Here is a 19,171-nt window from a genome sequence, read left to right on the forward strand (position 1 = left end):
GCCCCTAGAGAGTAAGTAATACACTCATGCTTACACATCAATCCAATGCAAATTTGTTAAAATCATCAAATATCAAGGGAGAGAAATCTTTAAATAACATTGTTAGATTATGTTTGTCTGTCTTAGTTCAGGCTGCTATAACAAATACCAGAGACTGGTGGTGTTGGAGCTCGGGGCAGGTTGCCCCAAAATATGCCAAGGTGGCATACTGGTTATTTTGAATTAAAGTTACTTAAGAGACAGCCAATACAAGAAGGACACCTTGACCCTCTGAAAACAGAAAATAAATCTCCCACGTGAAAGGTATACTCCCTGCATCTGGAGGCAGAGAGACAGCCTTATCACCAGAGATAGGGAATTCAGGGCTAAAAAGCCTATATAAACAAACCTTGTTACTTCTTTACTAATTTACTACCCCAAGCCCAAACTCAGATTCTTCACTAATTAAACACCCAAGCCTAAGTTTCTTTGTCTAGTCAACTCCTCACAAATTTGTTTCTTTGTCTAAAAAGTATAAAACCTTCTTGCTTTTAAACTTTTTGGGGATCCTATTTCTATGAGACCTCCATACATACAAATTAACATTTTTTCCTCCTGTTAATGTCTTGTGTCAATTTAATTATTAGACCAGCCAAAAGAACACAAAAAGGGTAGGGCTGAGGCTAATACCACTGGGGATAGCTAAAACCACAGTGACTGCCTGTAGTGCTGGCTTGATCTATGACAGGCAGTTAGGAGAAAGCAGCACTGGAAAGGACTTCATAGGCCACCCAAGGCATTGGTTTACAAGGCTCTATGTTGCTAGTTTACTGGGAACAATGATTTGAGTAACTAGCCTGGTATTAATTGACCCAAAGTGCTTCCTGAGAGCAGACTGGAGACCCAGGAAGGCTGGGGGTCTGATTCAGTGGAGCACTGAGCACCCACCAGCTGAAGATGTGATTACCTACCCCATCATCTACACCATGTAACACTGTTTTACCTGTCAGTAAATAGCAAAACTCATTGAAGGAGAGTCACTTTTTTACATTTTAGAAACTTAACTCAGGTTAACTACCTAATACAATTCTAACTTTAGTAGTTACACCAATATGTGCCCAGTTTGTCTTTGTTACTTGCTATAAGGTCTAGACTAAGGAATGTGTAATTTCAGAATTGAGAAATCAAGGTCATTTTTTAGCCAAAAGGAGAAGAACTCAAAATTATTTCAAATTGGGGGATCAAAATTTGTGACAATTCTTCCTCATACATGGAATCAAGTGTTATGAACATGTTAGCACATTTTGAGGTTCTTAATACTACTTGATTTTTTATTAGGCTGTTTGAGTCACTGTTTAGGTGTATTTGAACCTTCTCTTTCCCACACCCCCAAAACATTTTTATTGCTCTATTATTTAATAACAGTACTTTCTGCTTTTTTTTTTTTAAATCTATTTATTTTATTTATTTATTATTTTTGGCTGTGTTGGGTCTTCGCTGCTGCACGCAAGCTTTCTCTAGTTGTGGCTAGCGGGGGCTACTCTTTGTTGCAGTGCACGGGTTTCTCATTGCGGTGGCTTCTCTTGTTGCAGATCACAGGCTCCAGGAGTGCGGGCTTCAGTAGTTGTGGCGCACGGGCTTAGTTGCTCCGCGGCATGTGGGATCTTCCCGGACCAGGGCTCGAACCCGTGTCCCCTGCATCGGCGGGCGGATTCTTAACCACTGCGCCACCAGGGAAGTCCCGGGATAAGAAAATTTAAAAAGCAGAAAGTGGGCTTCCCTGGTGGCGCAGTGGTTAAGAATCCGCCCGCCGATGCAGGGGACACGGGTTCGAGCCCTGGTCCGGGAAGATCCCACATGCCGCGGAGCAACTAAGCCCCTGTGCCACAACTACTGAGCCTGTGCTCTAGAGCCCGCAAGCCACAACTACTGAGCCCATGTGCCACAACTACTGAAGCCCGCACGCCTAGAGCCCGTGCTCCACAACAAGAGAAGCCACCGCAATGAGAAGCCCACGCACCACAACGAAGAGTAGCCCCCGCTCGCTGCAACTAGAGAAAAGCCCGTGCGCAGCAATGAAGACCCAACACAGCCAAAAATAAATTAATTTTTAAAAACTTCTAAAAAAAAAAATTGTCTTATCCCTTATAGTGCTAGTTAATGCTTAAGATAAATCCAAATTTAAAATAATATTAATGAAGTAATATATAAATTTTATTTCCAGAACTCATTAAAACTGCTTTACATCTAAATCACAACATATTAGAATATTTATAATTACTCTTTTCATATGGTTCATATGATATTATCTGATTTAAGGAACATTATACCAAGACATAATTAACCTGCTGAAAAAAAGTACAGTAGGAATATAATTATAACATGTAGATAATTAAAATAAGACCCAACACAGCCAAAAATAAATATAAAAATAAATAATAAAAATAATAATAATAATAATTGAAGAAATCTGAACTATAAACTGAAAAAATTTAATCTGGCTTTACTAGTATATCTAATAGATAGTGTTTAAAATATTCTAACTACAATTTTAAAAGACCATGTAATACTTAGACTGAACATAATTCACAGTTGGTATTGTAAGCTTGAAGTAAACACACAGCATGTGCTAGTTAGCACGCTCTATGAATAAGCTACAGGATGTAAACAAGACCAAAGATGTGGTATCATCGTAGATTCAACAAGGTTAGCCCTACCAAATGGAGACTGCTTGTATATTACAAAAAGGAAAAGAGAGAGAGAGAGAGAAAGTGAGAGAGTGAAAGGGAGAGAGAGAGAGATCATTCAGGGTTCCTTCTACTTTGTTGCAACAACCCTTTACATTGTCTCTCCTATTACGTCAGATTTCTTCCTAGTTGTCTTGCTTTGTTCTCTTACATTTACTCCCAAGAACAATCTGAATTGCACTTTGTTTTCTACTTGCAGTTTTGTGATTGTCATAACTGCTACAAGGGACTAACCAAAAGCACAGATTTGTCATATAAACAGCAGAGTAACATTGTTTGGATTTAATATTGCTCAACTGTTAAAAAAATTCATTGACTCAGCTTTCACCCATTTGTGTCTGTCATTTCCTATGGCTTTAAGGTTGTTTCCATTGTATGAACTGATAACACACTGAAAGTGTATTTATTCATCTACTAACTTTTAAAAAGGTTGAATAGGTTATCACCATCTACATCATGCTACATCAACATCTATGAAGAATCAATAAACACCTATTTTCTATGCCCAAGTAGACTCTTTAGGGTTCCATTTTTCAGCCATTTTCTCCATTTTGTTCTATGAGTCATAATAATAATAATAATAATATATAATAGCTAACTTTTTTTAGTTTTTTCTATATCGTTTTAATTAACCTAATCCTTATTTTAAAACCTTGTAAAAAAAACACAAAACAGGACTACTAGTAAGAAATCTGACATAATAGGAGAGACATTACACAAAGCTGTAGGGACAAAGTAGATAGAATGCCAAAAGTCTTTTTTTTTTTTTTTTTTTGGTAAGATGCAGGCAAACAATCTCCATTGGGTAGGACCAACCATATTGAACTTTATATTGATAATATATCTCTGGTCTTATTTACATCCTGTAGTCATGTAGTATGAGGCAGGTACTAGTATTATTGTCTCCTTTCATATTAAGAGTGATTAAGTAACTTGTCTCAGGTTACTTAAGGGATAGTAAGGGGTAGTGCTGGGGTTCAAATCTGGACAGTCTGGCTCCCAAATCCTTACTGCAAATCACTATATGATGTGGCCTCTGTACCCATGTGTCATAAATTGAAGGCCAGGGCTTCCCTGGTGGCGCAGTGGTTGAGAATCTGCCTGCCAATGCAGGGGACACGGGTTCGAGCCCTGGTCTGGGAAGATCCCACATGCCGCGGAGCAACTAGGCCTGTGAGCCACAATTACTGAGCCTGCACGTCTGGAGCCTGTGCTACGCAACAAGAGAGGCTGCGATAGTGAGAGGCCCGCGCACCGCGATGAAGAGTGGCCCCCACTTGCCGCAACTAGAGAAAGCCCTCGCACAGAAACGAAGACCCAACACAGCCATAAATAAAATAAAATAAAATAAATAAATAAATAAATAAATAAATAAATTGAAGGCCAGAGCAAAGCAGAATCCCCTCTGAAACTGAACGCATCAGAGGTGCACACATCTCAAAGTATACACCCTCACCTGCCGCTACTCCCAAGAGGCAGATCCCTCAGCAGGCCACAGGTCCACATCCTGTATCAGAGATTCTGGTCAAGGCCTTTCCTACTCCCCTTATCCCTGTCTCCAGGCTCTTCAGGCAGCATGATGAAGAGAGATATCCATCACGCTCCCTCCTTGGGACTCATTTTCTGAAGGAAGAAGCCATTTCACACGTAGTTTGTGGTGAAGACAGGACAGAACCAGTCTTCTTCCCAAGATTATAAGATTGAGAATACCTCTTTTTTTTGGCCGCACTTCTTGGCTTATGGGATCTTAGCTCCCTGACCAGGGATTGAACCGGGACCCTCGGCAGCAAGAGCGTGGAGTCTTAACCACTGGTCCTGGTCCACCAGGGAATTCCCATCAAGAACACTTCTTTGTTACATTCTCAGCTAGCAAGACCCATTTCCGAGCCTCTTGATGTTCTCAGAACTAACCCGCTCCTGACACTCAATAACCTCCCCCAGAGTTGCCCTTGGGCTGCCCAGAGCCCCCCATTATGACCTTCCACTCAGTACTCCCCTCCATCTTAAAGTTTCATTCTTCAAACGACCTCTCTTTCTGTGGCATAAAGTGCGAATTATCCCAAATATCTGAATGTCCCTTCTTCCATAATGACAGAGCTCCCATTTTCTGGCCCCCTTGCAGTTAGCTATGGCCATGTGACTAAGTCTTGCCCATGTGATATGAACACACATTGTGTGTGCAATTTATAGGAAGTATCCTTAAAGGAAGGTGATGTATCCTTCCTTCCCCCTTTCCTCCTGCCTGCTGGCTGCAATGTAGATTTACTTTCTGGCATGAAGCACAGCAGACAGCAAGACAGAGGAGCCTAAGTCAAGTCTCAAGTCTCATGGAATGCCATGCCAGTCTTGGACTGACAACCTTGTGAACTAAAAAGACTTCAGGAACATGATAAAGAAATAAACTTCTCCCTCGTCTACTATTATCTGGAGTATTTTTGTTACTTGCAGGCAACCTTAACCTAACTATTCCCCCTCTTTTTGCTATTGAGCAGCAAGACTTGTGGATTTGTTAATACGAACAGAAGAGTATCCTCTCTATACCGCAGAACTTTGTGAGCTGGTCCCTCCTGATTCAGTGAATATTAAAGAAATTTGGAAAAATCCTCTCTTAAGATAAAAACACAGCTTGCAAGGCCACCAACATGTATAACACTATTTTTGCTTTCAGAGGCTTTCAGAGGTGAGTATCATGTAGCTTTTTCTTTTTGTGCCCTTTCCATTTCAAACCCTAATCTCCCAGTTCTGCCAGCTAGATCAGCACCTCTGCCAAGCAGAGCAGAAATTATGTTCTGAGAAAAGCAAAAGAGAAAGTCACAATAATGGTTTTCAAAATATTATCCCATTAAATTACCTGAAGGAAAAGAGTTAAGTCTTGTTCTCGTGCATTCCTTAAGCCATTTCCCATCTACATAGCCACCAAAATTCATCTTTTTAAAATGACAGATAAATTCATAGAGACAGAAAATAGATTAGAGGTTACCAGGGCTGGGAGGAGGAGGAAGGGGGAGTCATTGCTTAGTAGGTACAGAGTTCTGCTTGCAGTGATAGAAACTTTTTGGTAATAGATAGCAGTGATAGTTGCACAACATTGTGAATATAATTAATGTCACTGAGTTGTACCTTAAAAACAGTTAAAATGGCATGTTTTATGTTATATATATTTTACCACAATAAAAATAAATAAACCAACAAATAAATAAAATGCCAGAAAAAATGTCCATTAAGGGAGTAGAGCGTCATGCCCACCCCTAAAGCTTCATATGTCTCTTCCTACACTACTCTTTTTATTTTGCTTTCTAATTTTTATGTATACTTTTGGAGGTTAAAGAATGTGCCTGAGACATGCTGCAGTGGTAACCAGCTTGTTTTGTTTGCTCAGCTGAATAGCTGTACATAAAAGCACTTTTCTTAGTACATGGCTTCTTCCATGTATATTTAATAACGTGGGGGTAGGAGAAGTGACTTAGCCGCTCACACCAAGATCCCTTTTACAGAGAGAGACTTTATTTGAGCAGAGCTCTGAGATGAAAGGGAACCAGAGCTGGGGAAGGCACCACTTCAGCTACTCCATACAGCAAAGGAGAGAGAGGGAACACCTGAATTACATTTGAACCTGTCAAACCCACCTCCTTGATTAATTTACAAAGTATTTTCCTTCTAGGATTGTATATAATTTTTTTTTTTTTTTTTTTTTGGCTGCGTTGGGTCTTCATTGCTAGACGCGGGGTTTCTCTAGTTGGGGCGAGAAGGGGCTGCTCTTCGTTGCGGTGCGTGGGCTTCTCATTGCAGTGGCTTCTCTTGTTGCAGAGCACAGTCTCTAGGCCCACAGGCTTCAGTAGTTGAGGCACGTGGGCTCAGTAGTTGTGGCTCGTGGGCCCTAGAGCATGGGCTCAGTAGTTGTGGTGCACGGGCTTAGTTGCTCCTCGGCATGTTGGATCTTCCTGGACCAAGGCTCAAACCCATGTCCCCTGCATTGGCAGATGGATTCTTAACCACTGTGCCACCAGGGAAGTCCCAGGATTGTATATAATTTTATATAGTTGTAGGATTAGCAGAATCTCCTTCATATTTTTGTCTCCTGGAAAGATTTATCTAAATCAAGAAACCCAAAGCTCCTTATTTAGGAGAACTAAAGCATATTTTTAAAAGTTCATGGCTGGAAGCAAATGACACTATATTAACTAAGGCAATGATAGTAGAAGGACCAGGTGAACCAGAAGAAAGGGAAATATGAGGAAATTAAAAGCAACAAATAAAGTAAACATATTCTAAAATCTAAATGGGGATCTAAGCAAATAGAATGTGAAGAGGTTGGGGATTATTGAAAAAACAGGCAATCCTGAATGACTTTTCCATTCTTTAAGCCTTCACAGAGAGTTATTTAAATATCCTCTATCAACAATGTCTTGAGTATTACTATATTCACAGCAACATGAAAGTATTTGTCCTTGCTTCTACAAGGAAGGATATTTCATAACTGCCACTCAGGGTAATTGAATCTTCTCTACCTTTTACATGTTCAATGTGATAAGACTGTAGGAGGGCCAGAGATAGGTAGCAGAATAGGAATAGCTATTATGGTGTGACTTGTTGAAAGAGCTGCTGTCGAAAAATCAAATTCCTCCACTGACTTGCCTCAGTGGCCCAAATTCCCACCCTTTGAAAATGTTTGCTTTGAGTCAAGGTATTATTGTCACAAGAAATTTTCTTAAAATATAACTCTCTCATAACCCAAAGCCATGGGACTCATTTGTCAATGTGAGATCATAAAGGCCATGAGGAATACGGCACAGGACAGCTAAGTTTCCGTGTGCGGAGGGACCCATGGTCTGCTCTCTCTGGGTCTCAGTCAGAAGTCTCTCATCACCATACACATTAACATGCTTTTCTAATTTAATATCCCATATTTCTACTGATGAGTATTTCCCTTCAATTTTAATCATATTCATCCTCATTCTTCCTACACAAATAAGCAGGCAGTTCTTAATTTACAAACAAGCGAAACATTCATATAGTAATTTCGGCCTCCCACTGTCAATAAATTCTGAGTAACAGTGGAGCTTTTGGTGAATCTGGGGCTCTGATGAAAGCAAGAGAAGACTGCTCTGGTCAGGATAAGCCTAGGCTGGCTGAGTCCAAGGACAATCCCACAGGCCTACCTATATAGAGGCCACTTTCTCCCTCTCATCCCCACTCCTTTTCCACATATTGCCTAAAATCCACTATAGAGTTTGCTTTGACTAATAAAATTCAAGTGTACCTGAGACAGAATTCAAGTAAGCTCTTTAAGACTAATGGGAGCATGACAAAAAGTACATAGATGCCAAATTGGAGGCAATTCAAATATCAAAAGGAATAATGACTGCAATTAATTACAAAACATTTAATAAAGAAAAAACCCATGGTAATGTGATTATATAAGAGGATGTCCTTGTTTTTAGGTTATGCAGGTTATATCAGGGGAAAAGTGTCATGATATTTGCAATGCATTTCTATACAGATAGATGAAAAATAAATGACAGATGGTTATCAATTGTTGAACCTAGTTGGTGGGTATAAAGGTGATTTTTGTACAATTCTTTCAACTTTTCAGTATTTTTTTTTCTATAATAAAAAGATTGGGGGAAAGTAGCCCTGAGAAAAATTAAAGGTCTGCCAGTCAATTCAGGTGTAATCTCATTTCTTTCAATCAGATGACTTTCTTCCAAAAGCTGAGACCAACTGTACTGACTGCAACACCCCCCCCCCAAAAAATTCTTTTTCTTACAGTCTTACACTTCGTACTATTTTCATTTTGTGTGTGCACTGACCTTTCTCAGCCACATAGAAGCCAGGTTGCTGCGTGTAGTTAAAACTAAAATAAATCAAAATTAGGGTGGTACAGGTAGTGGTGGTATTGGCAAGCTTGCGAAATAAAGATAAAACCGAGGGCTGGCCAGTGATAGCTACCAAGATATCACAGTAAGAAATGCCAGATCCAAGTTGTTACTCAGGGCACTCCCAGTTGCATGAAAGTAATCCTGTGCTGGGGAACCTGTTCACCAAAATTAAGTCCATCTTCTTTCTAGGGCTCCCATCTCCTTCCTCTCACTCCATCTGCCTAGTTCCTTCCTAACATTTGACTCCCATTTCATGCTGAGATTCCTCCCAGATCCATTCAAAACTCTGTGACTTGCTCCCAGGACTGGAGCTGACAATTCACCCTCAGCTTCTCCAGTTCTGAGCCCCTCCTGCCCTAGTATTGCAGTTCTACCTACCATTCATGTAGGATGGGATATGAATTTCATTAACCAGACATCAGTACCAGCACTCTACTGGGTCGTGGTCTCCTTTGAAGACCCGAGGCTTTCCAAAGCCCTCGCATCTAGTGGAATGTCATGTAGGCAGTGTGTGTATCATAAGCACACTCATGCATATTATCTCATTTAACCCTTTAAATCCAGTGTCCTTGTCCAACTAACCTAACACTCTGGCTTCACATTTCCCTGACCCCCTCACCTGAGAAGGCGTCATCTCCCCTCCACTTCAGCCGGCCACTTCCATGGACTTTGTCATCACAGAGGACTCCTCCACCTCTGATATGTATCCCACCTGATCACAACCTTTGATCCCTCTAGTTCTCTCATCCAGTTATTTCCACTCTTCTTTTTTAATTTGATTGCTCAATTTTCTCCCAATCCATCACAGTCTTCACCTCTTTATCTAATCTTCATTACCCATGACCTCAACCACTCTCTTAATACTCTCAACTCCTTTGCTCCCTAAGGCCTCCAATTCCACTCCCCAATCCTGGACCAAACTGACTGGCTGATTTCTTTGATCTTACTCTCAGTCTACTGAGACATGCTGGAGGAAATTACCCAGTTAAGGAGAGTGAAGCCACCCCAGTTCAAACTGGGTTTCTGGAGGACCTAATCAGTTCTTTCACAACATCTATTCAAAATTTTACCACCCTCCACTGCCCCTAACCATCTCTGCAGATAACCTTGTTTCTTACTCATGAGGGAGAACAGAGGCCATCAGGCAGGTACTCCTTCAGCTTCCTGAGGTTCTATCTACAATCTTACTTGTACTATATCCATCCTTGAGTGGGACAACCGACTCCCCCGTCTAGGCTAAGCCTTCCCTCTGTGTCCCAGAGCCCACCTGCTCCCACCTCTAAGATCTCATTCCATCCATCAGTTTTCTTTTCTCTTGCATTTGCAAATGATCCCTCTCTGCTGCCTCCTCCTGTAAATATGCTCAAGTCTCTGACTGAGATATAATCCATGTTCCATGCTCTGGGATGGAAAGTCTTCTTATTGCAAAGAGGTCAGTTCTCTTCAAACTTACAGTTTTATAGCAAATTTTTTTGGAATTTGTTTTTGGAAGCTGACAAAGTGATTCTAAAGTTTATCTAGAAGAATAAATGGGGGACTTCCCTGGTGGTGTAGTGGTTAAGAATCCGCCTTTCAACGCAGGGACACGGGTTCAATCCCTGGTCGGGAACTAAGATCCCACATGCTGCAGGGCAGCTAAGCCTGAGCACCACAACTACTGAGCCAGCGCGCTCTGGAGCCCGTGCGCCACAACTAGAGAAAAGCCCGCACGCCACAACGAACAGCCTGCATGCTGCAACGAAAGATCCCACCTGCCACAACTAAGACCCGATGCAGCCAAATAAATAAAATTAATTAATTAATTTTTAAAAATAATAAAAAAATTAAATTTAAAAAAGAATAAACGGGAGGAAATAACCAAGAAAATATTTAAAAGCTAAAGTTTTTTTGTTTAATAGATTCTGTCTTTTAAATTATTTTTTCCATTAAATTACTTGTACTTTGCTTTATTTATTGAGGTTTTTAGCTGTGTTCATTAAAGTCTTTGTGAAACTTGGTGCAAGTGTAACAGAGCTGGGGAGAGGGCCATTCTCCCAGCCTGTCACCACTGTACCACAGCCCACAGTGCACCCTCAGAGCTGAGGGTGGTCCCTCAGAAGACTGCAGTGCTGTGTGGATGACGTTCTCATAGAGGTGGCTGGCAGCAGAGGCAAGGCAAGGTGCCATGTTAAGGAAGATATGAGGCAGATTTATTTGAGACACTCCTCAGGGAATCTCTACGATAATCAGAAGGACTTGGGAAGGGAATTGTCCCATCGCTCTTTTGTTCCTTCAGCTCAGAAAATTGCACAACCCTGTGCCCTTCCTCCCACAGGGTTTCTAGTTCTTTGTCTGTCTTGGCTAAAATAAAGAACTCAAAGAACTCTTCAAAAAGAGTAGTCTTCATTCTTTTTTTTTTTTTTTTTTTGCTGCACCATGATGCTTATGGGATTTTAGTTCCCCAGCCAGGGATTGAACCCAGTGCCCCAGCAGTGAGAGCACCAAGTCCTAACCACTGGACCACCAGGGAATTCCCCCAAAAGAGTAGTCTTAAGAAAGGCCTCTGCAGGCCCTAGTGGTCTCTTACCCTTTCTTTCTCAAGGCGTTTCAGCCTGGGGCAGAGGATGAGGCTCTTTATCCTCTGAGGAGGAGTAAAGCCTCATCGTCTTGCTGGTTCACTTTTCACCTGAAAGATATACACCTTTGCTCTATTCCTGGGGTATATTAGTTGGGGCTCTTTTGCCCCGAGTAACAGAAACCCAATCCAACTTGCTTAAGTACAAAAAGAACTTAGGCTCTTGTAACTGAAACATCAAGGGGCAGATCCTGCCTTGAGCCTACCTGGATCAAGGAGCGCAAACAATGTCATCAGGACTTGGTTCTGTGCTTGTGATCTATTGATTCTGCTTCGCTCCCAGTTTGCTCCATTCTTGCGCTGGCTTTTTCCTCATGATGATAAGGAGGCAATAAGAGACTGCAGACTTCGTCCTTTCATTTCAGCAGCCACATTGAAAAGAGTCTCTCTTTCCAACTGTTTAAACAAAAGATTCAGAATTTAGACTCATTAACTCTATCTTTGAGTGTAATAACTCATTAACTCACCCTTGACTCCTTTCTTTCTCTCACGCCACATGTTCAGTCTGACAGGAAATCTTGTTGGCTCTACCATCAAAACATATCCAGAATTTAACCATTTCTCATCAACTTCTTAGCTATCCCCCAGGTATAAGACACCGTCGTATCTAAACTGAATTACTCCAATAATCTTATGAGTATCACTACTTCTATTCTTGCCCCCTTATAATCTATTCTCAACAAGCAACTAGAGTGATCCTGTAAAGTGTAGCAAACAAACAGTTCTTAACCAGCCATCCTCCCAGGGCTCAGTGCAGAAGGAGTAGACAGAAATGCCCATCTCCCAGACTTTCCCTGAAAGAGGCCTATTTGCATACTCTAAGAGTTACTGCCTGAAGGTCCACCATCCAATCAGCCTGCATCTAGGTGATGACTGAGATACTCCCCTTTGGAACACTGACAAGTCTTGGCATACCCTCATCCACTAAGAACAAAGAAGACTGCTTAGACAATCACTAAGTTTCAAAAGACACCAAGAGCTAGGGCCGACTGAACAATAAGTTTCATCTCTTACACAACACTACTCCTTCAAGACGGGGAGAGGTGGGTGTTTTATCTAGTGCACAGAAACCAACACAGAGAGTCATGGAAAATGAAGAAACAGAGAAATATGTTCCAAATGAAAGAATAAGATAAAACCCCAGAAACAGATCTTAATGAAACAGAGATAAGTGATTTACCTGACAAAGAGTTCAGAGTGATCCTGTAAGAACTTAAGGCTCAAACTATCCAATGGATTCTCCTGTCATAGTAAAAACCAAAATTCTTGCAAAGTCCTATAATTCTTGTAAGATCATACCGCCTATTACCTCTGACCTTACTCCAATTCTTTTAACCTCTCACTCACTCTGCTTTTAGCAAACTGGCTTCCTTGCTCAAATACTCCAGATGTGAATCTGCTTCAGGGTCACTGAACGTGCTATCCTCTCTTCCTTATTCTTTATTTCCTGTTCCCCCAAATGTCCAGTGTTCAATCACTCATCTCCTTCTAGTCTTTGCTCAAACATCAACCTTCTCAGTTAGGCCATCTTGGACCATCCAAATGCATTTTCTCCTTCCTCTCCCAGCACTCCCTACCAACTTCCTTATTTTGTTTTGCTCCACAGCATCCATTTATCACCTTGCAATATCCTATATTATTTATTGATTTATTTTATTGTCTGCCTCCCTCAATTGAATGTAAGCTCCATGAAGGCAAGAACTTTTGTCTTTTTTTTCCCCCATGATGTATCCCTAGCACCTAAAACATTACCAGGCACATGGCTGGTGCTCAATAAATATTTGTCGAGAGAATAAATGAATCAATGAATGATAAGACACTTGCCCAATCTTGAACCAGTTACCGAAGCTAGAGGACACAATGGTCTAATTGGCCAGGCCTAAGTCAAATGCTGCCCCTGTGGTCAGGGGTGGGATCAGTTCCCCCTGAACCATATCGTATAAGAAAGAGAAGTGGGTGGTTCCATAAGAAAGTCAGAGCACTATCACTAGAACCCTGAAGGGAACTAGATACTAGGCAGACAAAATTACAGATATCCATCCCAAAAGATGTGACTAGGGAAATACAGGGAAGTCATTTGTAAAAGACTTGCTACAAAGATTTTAGCCCTTTCAAATTTGCAGGTTGAGATCTGAGAGAGAGCATAGTCATTGTATGATTGTATGATTCATTAATATTTCTAGTGTCAAATTACCTCCTCACCCTTTAAATCACCTATCCATGGTGTGTGTGTGTGTGTGTGTGTGTGTGTGTGTGTGTGTGTGTGTTGGGAGGAGGGTGTGATTCATCCCATCATCTCAAAACACTAATCAGACCTGACCACTACTTCAGCCTCCCAGGAGGCATGTACAAATTCCTTGAGGGTTCTCAGGCATGTATACCATTCACATTTTTCCCAGGGAAAGTGGCCACTCCAGGGAGAGCAATGGGTACACTTCACAAAGTTCCTCCAGAGGTTCCATACCTCAGTGTTAACAAAACCTTATGGGAGGGAGAAGACAATGAAAGAGGGAAGGCTCCAAAAGGAAGCAGAGACAGTACTGAAAAAGAGAATCAATGTTCTTAATAAAGACAAGAGAGGAGAACACCAAAAGGAGGGATAGGCAGTAATATCAATCCCTGGGTTAGGGAGGTGTTATAGACTGCATGCTTGTGTCTCCCCAAAATTCATTTGCTGAGATCCTAATCCCAATGTGGTGGGCCTTTAGGAGGTAATTAGGTCATGAAGGTAAAGTCCCCATAATGGGATTAGTGTCCTTATAAAGAAGAAACACGAGAGCTAGTGCTCACGCTCTCACTGGTTCTCTCTCTCTCCCCCTCTCTCTGCCGTATGAAGACACAGTGAGAAGACAGCCATCTGCAAACCAGGAAGAGGGCTTTCACCAGAATCTGATCATGCTAGCATCCTGATAGGCTTCCCAGCCTCTCGAACTGTGACAAATAAATGTTTGTTTTTTAGTTCACCCAGTCAATGATATTTTGTTAAAGCATCCTGAAGTGACTAAAACAGGAGGATTAACATTGAGAATAGGGAAATTAATTTGACAGCTAGATAGTCTTTTGTGACTTTGGAGAAAGAATTTCCATAACTTGGGACAGAAACTAGATTCTGAACACATAAGAAATGAGTGGCTGATGAGGAAGTGGAGGTAGATCACAAAATGAAAAATGAATAAATCATCCAAAAGAGACTGAGAGCCTGCTCTAGACAGGGCACTACCCTAGGCACCAGGGCCAGCATCAAGGTTGTACAGGGCCCTGCGTTCATAAGGGTCCTGGCTTGGCTTAATGCTCAGGTGTCACTGTCTTGAAATTTTTAATAATTTTTGAGGAAGGGGTCCTGCATTTTCATTTTGCAGTAGGCCCACAAATTATACAGTAGGTCCTGCAGAGCACTGAAGGGGACCCAAAAATTTCATTCATTGTTCATTCACTTATTTATTCAACAACAAATAAATGAATTGCTTACTATGAGCCATCCAGTCTCTGGAGACATGATGAAAAAAGGTAGCGAACATGACAAATGCATGACAGAAAATCTTTTAAGAAAATGTTGTTACTTCTAAGAATATTAAAATGTAAATACAGCTATGACATGACATTCTACCTCATCTCCTTAGTTGTAGAGGCTATATGACCCTGGTCAATTTATTCAACTTCCTAAGCCCTAGTTTACTCACCTAATAAAAATGACAATAATAATAAGGCCTACTCCTAAGGTTGTTATGGGAATTAAGTGAGATCAAGAACATAAGGTGCTTACAACAGTGCAAGGTACAGGGTAAGTGTTCAATAATGTGAGTGACCATGATGAATTTCCAGCAGCCAGCATCTCCTGGCACATAGTAAGAGTTCAATAAATGACTGGTTTGGTAAGTGGGTGGTAAAAAGGAAATTTCAGATCAATCTGTATAGTTTTATATGTTCTGTAATGAAACAGATATGGCTATGTATACACATTTATATATACTTAAAGCTTTGATTAGGCCTAGAAGAGAATGTAAAAAAGCGTATGTACCAAGTTACACTGACTGCAGTCAAATCTGTGTAATAGGATTTGGGGGGAGAGATGTTTGTTTTGTTTTGTGTTTTACTTCATATACTCATTTAAAAACCAAGAATTTAGAAAAATAAAGCTATTAGCATGTTCTGAATATAGTGGCAGATAACAAAGCTTATAGTATATTATTACAATTCCTCCCTTCTAAGAATTACCCTCCTCCTGTCCAAAATATTTTCATTCAATTTCTCTTTTCTTTCTTTCAGTTCTGACTCTGTCATATTTGCTCTTAATTTTGGGGAAAAAAATCAACTCCTTGACCTGTAAAACAGCTTCCTCATTCATAAAATGAGGCACACAATACAGACAGAGCTTCCCAACTGGTGGACTTTGGTGTGCTGGTGTCCTGAATGTAACTGAGAAATTGACCCCTCCTGCATGGGGCAGTTGAGAGCAGTCGGGGGCAGCCAGAGCCCTTTGGGCTACTACCTCTGGCCATGAGCAGCCTTGTTTAGGTCTCCTCAGGCACCTGTGCAGAGCAGTCTGAGGTGTATGCCAAAGAAGCAACCAGCACTTACAGTTCTGCTGTCTGCATGCGGCCAAGGAGATGCCACATCTGGCATCTATCTGCAAAGCACCCCACTGCCTGTCATGGACCGAAGATCCTGGAGCCAATGCAGGAGACCCATGGGGCACAGCACACAGCCTCAGGGGTAATCTGTCAGGGGATGAGAGAGGAGCCTTGGCAGAGTGTAGTTTGCTGGTGGGCTCAGCTCCAGGCAATGCCTTTAATATCTGTCTAAACATATACTGGCCATCTCTATCCCTTTGCAGCAGTACACTCTTTGAATAGTGCCCAGGCTAGCTATTGACAATGCATGCGTGTTCTGAAAACTAGAGTTTCAATGTGGAAATCTTGATATAAAAATGGACTAAAAATGTACTATTGGGATTGAAATCCATTTGCATTATCATATGAAATTGCAACATTACATTTGTCAATAAACGAAACGGAAGAGTTGTAAGAATTGTTATTCTTTAAATATAATTACAATTGTACATTTTGAACGGTTGTATAAAATGGTTTTAAATATTTTATCACCCACTCTGACTCTTAGGTGATCAGAGTCCCTCACTGATAATTACTATTCAGAATATGAGTTTATCATTAAAAAGTCTAGATCAGAAACTGAATAAAGCCATTTCAACCATAAAATCTAATATCAAAGTATATTCACAGGAACAAATTCAAGTCGATTATTAAAACGTGGAAAATTTTTATTTGAAAGTTTTATCCAAATTTAATTTTTAATATCTTCCCTAATACACTGTATTTTACTTTATCATAATTATTTAATTTAAAGAAAATGTGATAATTTTTTTTTTACCATCATTTAGATGCCTCTAAATCTCTTCTTTTATGTAACCTAGTGTGCTGTACAAAAATTAGCATTTTCTGGGACTCCCCTGGTGTCGAAGTGGTTAAGAATCCGCCTGCTAATGCAGGGGACACGGGTTCAATCCCTGGTCCGGGAAGATCCCACATACCGCGGAGCAGCTAAGCCCGTGCGCAACAGCTACTGAGCCTGCGCTCTAGAGCCCGCGAGTCACAACAACTGAGCCCATGCGCCGCAACTACTGAAGCCTGCGCGCCTAGAGCCCGTGCTCGGCAGCAAGAGAAGCCACTGCAATGAGAAGCCCGCGCACCGCAACGAAGAGTAGCCCCCGCTCGCTGCAACCAGAGAAAGCCCGTGCACAGCAACGTAGACCCAACGCAGCCAAAAATAAATACATAAAATAAATTTATTTTAAAAAAATTAGCATTTTCTCTATGTGTTGTGATGTGAAAGAAGTTGAGAGACCCTGATATAGATTATTCATAAAATCAGTCTGCCACCCCATCCCACCCTAGGACCCTTGTCCTCTGCTCCCTACCCCATACACTCTCTGTCTCTCACATTTCAAAAACAGCCAGGGTTATAAGGATAGAAAACAGCCAAGGTTCAAGTCTGTGTCCAACAGGGTCAAGAACTCCAACAGGGATATTTGAACGAGATATCATGTGCCCCGGAGCTGGAGAGGAGGCTTAGACAAAAGCATAAAAAATAGCTAATGTCTAAAAACTACAGAATCTGTGTGAACAACGTATCTGGGAGGAATCCACATTTTACTGTAGGACAAAAGACTTGAACAAATGGACTGACATACCGTGTTCCTGGATGGAAGTACTTAGTATCCCATCCCCCACCATTTCTCAAATTAATATGAAAACTTCATACAATTCAAAGAAAGAATAACAGAAGTTATTGATTAGAAATAACTTGGTTAGAAAACACCTAGACAAACATGCCCTAAAGTGAAGCCAAGTGATCAGTTTTCTTGCAGTTTCTCATAGGCACCTTGGTTTGAATACCATCTCCCTAAAGTCTCTAACTTCACGTTTTTCTACATACTCAGAAGTGACTGACTCATTCAAGACTATTTCATAGTAATCAAACTCACAAAGCTTTTACATATTAACGAGACACTAAGGGTAGAAAATTTCCCAATATCTCAAGTACTATTGTTGGCTATCAGGAGTACCTGATAAGCAGAATACGTAATAATTTGCTTGTGATAATAGAATCAGAGCAACCAGAGGAGGGTGACTTTGCTTGGAGGGTTGTTTCAGCCAAGACACAGTAAGGCCCGGTAACTGGTTTCTGCCCCAGAACAGAGTACCTTTTGTTCGTGTCTCCCAAATCAAACACTGTTCCACTTGGGCAATGTTAGATAAACATCAACGAACTGTTATTCTTTGTGCTCATTTTTCCCCCCAAACTCCGAGCTGACCATTCCCCACTGGTTAACAAACTGCTTTTCAAACAACTTAGAATATAACTGATTAGATTTCTAATCTTTCCAAGGGAGGGCCTGATCAATTCTAAACGAGATGCTCATATGGATTGCTACATTAAAATATAGGGCATTTCTTAGCATGGTAGGGAGACCTGTCAACTGTGGTCACTTTTACCAGCACCTTTGCTTCAATACGGATCCATAGATTATTACCTTACAGCTGTCATGGGTGTTGGAGATCACCAAATCTTATCCGCATTTTCATTTAAAAAAACTCCTAAAACTAAAGCTCAGTAAGGTCAAATGACTTAAGGTCACTTGGGAGACCAAGAAAGAATTAGATCAACTCTTTGATCTTGTTTTACTTCACAAGTGAAAATAATTAGGTAAAAATCACTCGCGAATAGGGAGTGTATCTGGTGGTCTTACTTTTAGCAATCCTGTAAATCATTCCTTAAATCCAGTCCACGAGAACAGTTCCTTCAGCTCTTTCCACAGTAACTAGAAATTTAAGAAAATAGTGCCGACAGATTTCTTGAGATATCAGTGAGTACCTAATTAACTGACCTCGACCAGTCTTGCCTCAGCTCATTAAGGGTGAAATTTCAGTGTTTCAGCCGCGTTTTGAGGCCTTTCCAAGATGCCCATGATTCACATATGTCAGTGTCAGGGATTTTCAGTTCGGGCCCTCACAGTGGGCATCCCAGTCACGGACACCAGGCCCTGCCATTTGGAAACGTGCGAGGAGACGCCGAGGGGCCGAGAGGGCTTTCTTACAACCCTAAAGTACAAGAAGGGAAAATGTGGTTTTATTCAGGCGCGGGAATGAAATGAATTCAATAATGGAGACCGAGAAGCCCACGTGGGGGAGGGGAAAGAAGCGCGAGAAGAAAGGGAAACAGGCCTTTTTCTCCGGTGACGCGCGGTCACGAGGCGTTCTCCCGACGTGGGCGCCGACCATTGGCGGAAGCCTAGCTGACGTCCTTGCAGCAGCCCGGGCGCGAACGGCGGCAAGGGCGGCGCCGCACTGGAAGTTAGCGAGGCGCGCGCGCTCCCGGGGCCTGCCACGCCCCCGTCCTCTGCCCACCAACCCGCTCATCCAGTCCCTCTTCGC

At 41.5% G+C, this 19,171-nt stretch overlaps 1 long non-coding RNA gene across 1 annotated transcript; it reads right to left on the reverse strand.

Moving 5' to 3' along the window:
• Window positions 1-6,449: 6,449 nt before the first annotated feature.
• LOC130708766 (uncharacterized) lies at window positions 6,450-18,821 on the reverse strand. The gene is made up of 3 exons (XR_009009138.1): window positions 18,625-18,821; window positions 11,426-11,615; window positions 6,450-6,694 (listed from the first exon to the last, which is right to left on the reverse strand). It is a non-coding gene; the product is annotated as an uncharacterized LOC130708766 (long non-coding RNA).
• Between the last annotated feature and the right edge of the window lie 350 nt (window positions 18,822-19,171).

The sequence above is a fragment of the Balaenoptera acutorostrata genome, chromosome 8 (genome assembly GCF_949987535.1).
Source record: "Balaenoptera acutorostrata chromosome 8, mBalAcu1.1, whole genome shotgun sequence".
NCBI classification, from domain to species: Eukaryota; Metazoa; Chordata; class Mammalia; order Artiodactyla; family Balaenopteridae; genus Balaenoptera; species Balaenoptera acutorostrata.